The 6,923-nt window shown below is 55.6% G+C and overlaps 1 pseudogene; it reads right to left on the bottom strand.

Moving 5' to 3' along the window:
• The window catches only part of LOC136500076 (cytochrome P450 76T24-like), a 41,604-nt pseudogene extending 35,099 nt beyond the window's left edge, over window positions 1–6,505 (bottom strand).
• Between the last annotated feature and the right edge of the window lie 418 nt (window positions 6,506–6,923).

Raw genomic sequence — 6,923 nt, forward strand, 5'->3', positions numbered from 1 at the left:
GGGGTCGGAACAAGCCGACGATGGCCCTTCTAGTCCGACCCCCAAGGCTGATCCGCCAACTGTTCCTCCCGACCCCGAGGTCATGGAGCTTGAAGAAGACCCAGCAATGGAGTCTGACCCTCCCAATGACTAGAGAACGCTTTACCTCGACTATCTCCTTCACGACGTACTACCAACCGATAAGATAGAAGCCCGATGGCTCGCGCGACGCGCCAAAACCTTCGTTCTTGTAGAGGGCGAACTCTACAAATGAAGTCACATCGGAATTCTGCAACTTTGTATCCCTGGCGAACAGGGAAAACTCCTACTGAGCGACATCCACGGTGGAGCATGCGATCACCATGCCGCGCCAAGAACCTTGGTTGGGAAGGCATTCCGACAGGGTTTCTATTGGCCCACCGCAGTAGCCGATGCCGAGCAAGTTGTACGCACCTGCGAAGGGTGCCAATACTACGCTCGGCAAACACACCTCCCGGCCCAGGCTCTCCAGATGATCCCCATCATGTGGCCCTTCGCGGTCTGGGGGCTTGACCTGGTTGGGCCACTTAAAAAGGCGCCTGGGGGCTTTACCCACCTACTTGTCACCATAGACAAGTTCACAAAATGGATTGAAGCTCGGCCAATATCCACAATCAAATCCGAGCAAGCTATGCTGTTCTTTCTCGACATCATCCATCGCTTTGGAGTACCGAACTCCATCATCACAGACAATGGCATGCAGTTCACCGCTAGGAAATTCGTTCATTTCTGTGATGAACAACACATCCGAATCGATTGGGCAGCCGTCGCGCACCCCCGGACGAACGGACAGGTCGAGCGCGCAAACGGCATGCTTCTTCAAGGCCTCAAGCCCAGAATTTTCAACCGGTTGAACAAGTTCGGCGTGCGTTGGCTCACTGAGCTCCCGGCTATGCTCTGGAGCCTAAGGATGACTCCTAGCCGGGCCACCGGCTACACACCCTTCTTCATGATCTACGGTTCTGAGGCCGTTCTCCCGACGGACCTCGACTATGGAGCACCAAGAATCAGAGCATATGACAAACAGGGAGCCGAGGCATCTCACCAAGACGCCATGGACCAGCTGGATGAGGCCCGCGACATTGCCCTCCTCTGTTCAGCTAAGTACCAGCAAGCGTTACGGCGGTACCATAGCCGACGAGTGCGGGGTCGAGCCTTCAACGTCGGAGACCTCGTCCTCCGTCTTGTGCAGAGCAACAAGGATCGCCACAAACTCTCCCCGCCCTAGGAAGGGCCCTACATCATCATGGAAATACTTCGCCCAGGCGCCTACCGGTTGAAAACCATCAAAGGCGAGGTCTTCACCAACGCCTGGAACATTGAGCAGCTACGTCGTTTCTATCCTTAAAATAAGCTTACACTTTTCCTTATCAGTTTTTGTCTTAACAGAACCCCGATCCTCAGTGACTTCCGACCCCTGCAAATCGCGAGGGGTCAGACCTCACTCGGGGGCTGGCATGTGATCGTAACGTATGTCATGTGTAATACAAGTATTACGCTTGCAAAAAAAAATCCTTGTGTTATACTTACAAACATTCTCTAAGTTTTCCATTCGCCTCGTAAACGAGTCTCGAGGGCTAAGATCTTGGGAACCAATTCTGAATACAACTGGTAGGACTGCGAGACACCCACGCCCCAGCGGCTGCAACCTCTTTGCTCACCAGTTCAATCAGAATTAGTTCACCCACGTTCCTAGCTTCCTATGACTTAGACCACGAGAAGAGTTGGAAAGCGCTAAAATGACTTGCCATAAGCAAAGGATGTAATTTTGTTCATTTTTTGCACAAATTCACCACTTACAAAGCGGTGTCATTACAAAAAGGAACAATATACTCAGAGGACTGTTTACTCAGGGGCTTCCCCACAACGTTATTTCATTACAGTCTCGACTTAGCTCTACCACAAGTGCTACTGCGGTCACCGCGCCACGCTCTCCATCGGTGACGTCCAGGGCATGTACATGGGCCAGCTCGTCTACTGCGGTTGCCGTGCCACGCTCTCCATCGGTGACATCTTCGCTGGATCCTCAAAGGCGCCACCATCTACGACGCCTCCGCTAGAGCGTCCGGGGACTACGCCATCGTCATCAGCCGTGACCCCGACAGCGACGCCTCCGCCGGAGCGTCCGGGGACTACGCCATCATCGTCAGCCGTGACCCCGGCAGTGACGCCACCGCCATGATGTCTGGGGACTACGCCATCATCCCTAGCCATAACCCTGACAACGGCGTATGGGTAGAAAATGCCTCCCACCAAGGGAGGAGCACAGCGAACGACGGCGCAGCCAACGACGTACGACGCCCAACGACGCCTCCTTTCCTTCAGCAGCAGTGACTCCTCAGCAAGGGCCGCGCGCACCATCTCATCTACGTTGGATAACCTCTAGCTCAACATCACGCACCAGACTCACGAGCAAGTTTGTAAGTTCTCTATCTCTCTCTGGCATTACTCTTCCTCACTCAGGAACTACCGCGATGCACGGACGCGTTCGGTGGAAAGGAAGAAGAAGGAGAGATAGCGGCTTGGAGGCAGAAGGGGAGGTGGGATGAGAGCTCCTCTCCCCCTCCCTATTTAAAGAGGAAGCGCTGTAACTAAGGAAAGGCGAAAGGTCGGACGAAAAACCCTCTCCCTTCCCTCTTTTTTAATATGCAATCAATGCTGATTGATATCTGAGGGGATGCGCCAGAAGTGACGGGACGAACCCCGGTCTATGAGGCGTCCCTCTTTGGTCAAACTGAACACTGCCTGGGTATGGCCCGCCACTGACCCGTTCTGGACGCGGCGATTAAGGCACCCACATAGGCAGACAACTTTTCGCCTCCCCATGCAGGACTACGGACGACACAACGACGGGACCTTTCAGATCTCCTGGGTCGGCCATTCGGCCCAGAAGACACGACGAACGAACGACCAAAGAAAGATAAGCCTCTCAGCTTTCTCACTTTATGCGTTAAAATTCGTTCGCAAGATTCCGACCCCGTCAAATAATAGGGACGCGAACATCACTCGGGGGCTGCCGAGGATGACTACCAGTCTAGGCATCCTCTCCACCCGACCCCTCCGTACGCTTGAAACTAAGGGCGCGACATACAGGCACAAAGCTTTGAGTAAAACTGGATGAACTAGCAAACCCTATGCCCCGATAGCTATGGTGTTTCTATTCACCAGAAAAATCATGCTCAACGCCCCTCGCGTCTCTAGTTTCGACGTCTGCCTTCCCAAAGAAGGGATCGGAGGGGTCCGCCTACAGAATCTCCCCCAAAGGAGAAGCTATCAGGTTGCCCAAGTTAATCAAACGGCTCGGATTGTCACCGAGACACGAAAACAAAGAATAGCAATTCTTACGCAGGTTTTTCCAACCTCGTCACAAACGTCAAGGCCCGAACCCATCTGGTAGGAGCTTTTCCGCCACTTATACCACCAAGGTAACGTCACCGCCTTTACTTTCAATTAAATCTTGCATTCAAAATATTTCATATGCAAAAAATTGCATCCCAACGATTCGTGTCGCACCACGAAATGGCTGTCGCCTCATTTCGATATAGGCAACCACAGGCTGAGGTTCGAAGGTCGGCCCGCAAAGGGCTCGAGGCCGCCTCATGCCGAACAGAGCCAGGGAGAGATAACTGAGATGAGCCCCAGCGGCCCTGCCCGACCCCGCTCAGAAGTGAGCTGGGACGTCTCGACCTTCTCTCGTTCGATTCTAACCTTAAGCCAAACCCACAGAATCTCCATCGAGGAGAGGCCATCGGGCCCCCTGAGCTTATCGAACGACTCAGGCATCTGCCGGGAGGCGGGTTAAGAAGTTGTGGAGTGCCACTAGAGGGCTCTACCGACCCCATCAGCAAATGATGGACCTGGATTCCGCACGAACGTACCCGTTAGCGAGCTCATTGAGCGCAGTACTCAAGCCATCGAGGCAAGTGTCATTCACTCAGCCCCTCCGATTGCGAAAACCGAGGATGGGGTAACACACAAATAACGGCCGACCCCTATCAGACCCTAACAAGGCTCGGGGGCTCGGGCCAAACAATGTAGGGACAAAGGCCCCACCTTGCCAAGCCCATAGAGTCCCCAGTTGGGATTTTTGTTGGAAGACAGGGCGGGGATTATTGTGATGACATCCATTGTCACCAAAACCACGATTCCGGTCTCCAGTAACACCCGACCCCAGTAGGTGCGGGGGTCGGACCTTACTCGGGGGCTGTTAAGGTACGGCAACCTCCTCAATCTCCTCGCATTATAATCAGCGGCATAATCAATCTCCTCGCATTATAATCAGCGGCATAATTCAGGGGAACATATTGGTAAGACCGTAAAAAATCAAATCACAAAAAATCAAACAAAACGAAATTAAGACGCAAAACCACGAAAGGCGTCCAGACTCGAAAAGTACCGACACTTGTCCACATATTACATATAAGCTGTTCTCAAAATTATTCGATTAATTACTCCCACGGAGGGAGAACCATTTCTTTCAGACTGTCTGCCAGGTTCTTCGCAAGGGGAGTGACCATCTTCTCCATTTCCTCCAGCTCTTCATCCTCGTAGGTGGACGGAAAGCCTTCGCTCATCACCTTCAGGTTTATTTCCTTCTCATAATGGGCGTGGGCGACGGTGAAGGCCTGGGTAATCCCGGCGTGAAAGGCACTCTCCTCAAGTTGGCCCACCCAAGCCGTGATACCTCCGACGCGAGCTGCGAGCGGGCTGGTCTCCACCGGCTCCGTCACATTCAGGGCATTAAGGACCACCCTGACCGCAGCTTGTAGAAGATCGTGCTCATCGCTCTCAGCCTGAAGGGCCCTTCGCGTATAGGCAGCCTCTTTCTCCAGCTTGGTGGCGACGTTCTCAGCACTCAACCTTCCTTCCACCGCGTCACCAAGCTCCGCCCGGAGAGAGCGGACCACCTCGACGTCCTCGTCCACCTTCTACTGGAGGGCTATGGCCCTACTCTTAGCCTTCCGCCGGAGGTCCCGCTCCATCTCCAGCTCCTTCAGGACTTCGCCAGCCTTCTCATTGGCCGCGGCATTCCTCTACAGCAGCTCGTCTCGCTCTTTTTGGAGTCTGGCAATCTCCTCTCCATCCAGCTTAGACCTCGCCGACAGGTCCTCGAACATCCCGTGCACCTCCTCCGCATCCTGACGCGCCTAGGCCTCCCGCTCCTGGACGATAGCAAGCTGGGTGGCCATGTTTGCTCGCAGCCAGGCCTCCTCAAAGAGGCGATCCCACTCCGCCTTCTGCTCACGGAGGAGTTGGGATTTTTTCCGGCTACGAGCAACAAGAAGCTGAAGAAGAAGAAGACTAATATCAGAAATGCGAGAACACACAAACACACGAAGAAAGAAGAAAGAAAGTCCAGAAAATACCTGAGAGGTAGGGATAACGATCTCACGGAGGGCTCCTCTAGCCTGGTCCAGGGCGTTCAGCATGGTCGAGATCCCGATGTCAAGACCTTCTCGCTCCATACTCTCGAAATGATCATCGAGCGAGAAAAGAGCCGATGTCGGGTCCTGAGCAGCCATCCACTGGAGCGGCGGCTCCCCCCGCGTAGGGGAGCGGCTTCCTCCTGACAAAGGGGCCGGTGGCGGCTCCCTCCTGACCCTGTGCAGCACCACCGCCGCACTCAAGGACCCTCCGGCTGGACCCTCCTCCGTCTGGACCGCTTCGGGCGCCACAGGCGGATCCACATGGGCGCCTGGCGGCGCGGATTGCACCACGCCCTCGGGTGTCACCACGACCGCACCCGGCTGATCCTGGCTTGGCGTAGTCACGGTCACCTTCACCGGCGGTATGCGGTCCTCGGCCGGCTGTTCCACGCCCGCCACGGAAGAAATCGCTCGCTCAGTAACCTCTGCGGGCGTGGGAGCCACCATGGACGCCGTTGGTTCGGCCAACGCGGCCCCAACGTCGGCACCACTCCTGCCCGAAATAGGGGCGACTCCAGGCAACGCCGTCTGTCCCGCTTGAAGGGCGAGACTCTTCTTGGGTGCCAGCCCCAGGGGGTGACCCGTCCGCAAGAACCTACACAAAGGTAATAACCGTTAAGTCAAAATAAAAATGAAAAAAGGATGAAAACAGAGGAATCAAGAGCTTACGTTGACGTCCTCGGCCGGTAGAAGCGTTTTGGGGACAGATCCCCAGATCCCTGCCCTGACTCGTCCAGACAGGACCGTTTCGTGCCTGCCCCCTGCTCCGGGGCAGAGGGGTTCATCTCGTCGGGCGCGGCGCCAGGGTCGCTCCCCTCCATCATCTCGTCGAGCGCGGCACCGAAGCCATCCCCCTCCATTATCTCGTGGGGCGCAGCACCGGAGCTGCTCCCCTCCATCACCTCGTAGGGCACGGCATCAGAGCCGGGCACGGCTCCGGTGCCACCCTCCTCCACGATTGCCTCAGGGCCGGCGGCAGCAAGCCCGGCGTCCCCCGTCCACCGATCCTTGGCCGGCACGCTGTGCGAAGCGGCGGACTCGCCGGCCTCCACTGACCTCATTGATTCACTTCCCTCTACGTGAAAAGCGAAGGGCCCCTGCACGGGTGGGTGGCCACTTGTCAGCGTTTCCTCATCCTCTAGGACGCCCCAATCCACGTCGACGGCTACCTCATCGTCGTCATCGTCATCATCATCATCATCATCATCCTCACTGCTCATGTCCTCTCCCCGATCCCGTGCCTCCTGCTTCAGTCGTTTCGCCTTCTTCATCTCCTCCTTTGCTTTCTTGTCCCGCTCGACCGCGAGTCGATTCACCGCCACCACAACCTTGTCCTTCGGCAGCGGAGCTGGACTATCCTTGAAGACTAGCCCCCCCGGCTAGCCCCAACATCACAAAAGCAAGTATTAAAAAAGAGATTCAGGAGAAAGAAAAGAGTGCGGGAGAAGAGGGCTTACGAATTCGAAGAACCCAGGCTCC

This window comes from Miscanthus floridulus, chromosome 13, assembly GCF_019320115.1.
Source record: "Miscanthus floridulus cultivar M001 chromosome 13, ASM1932011v1, whole genome shotgun sequence".
In the NCBI taxonomy this organism is placed as follows: Eukaryota; Viridiplantae; Streptophyta; class Magnoliopsida; order Poales; family Poaceae; genus Miscanthus; species Miscanthus floridulus.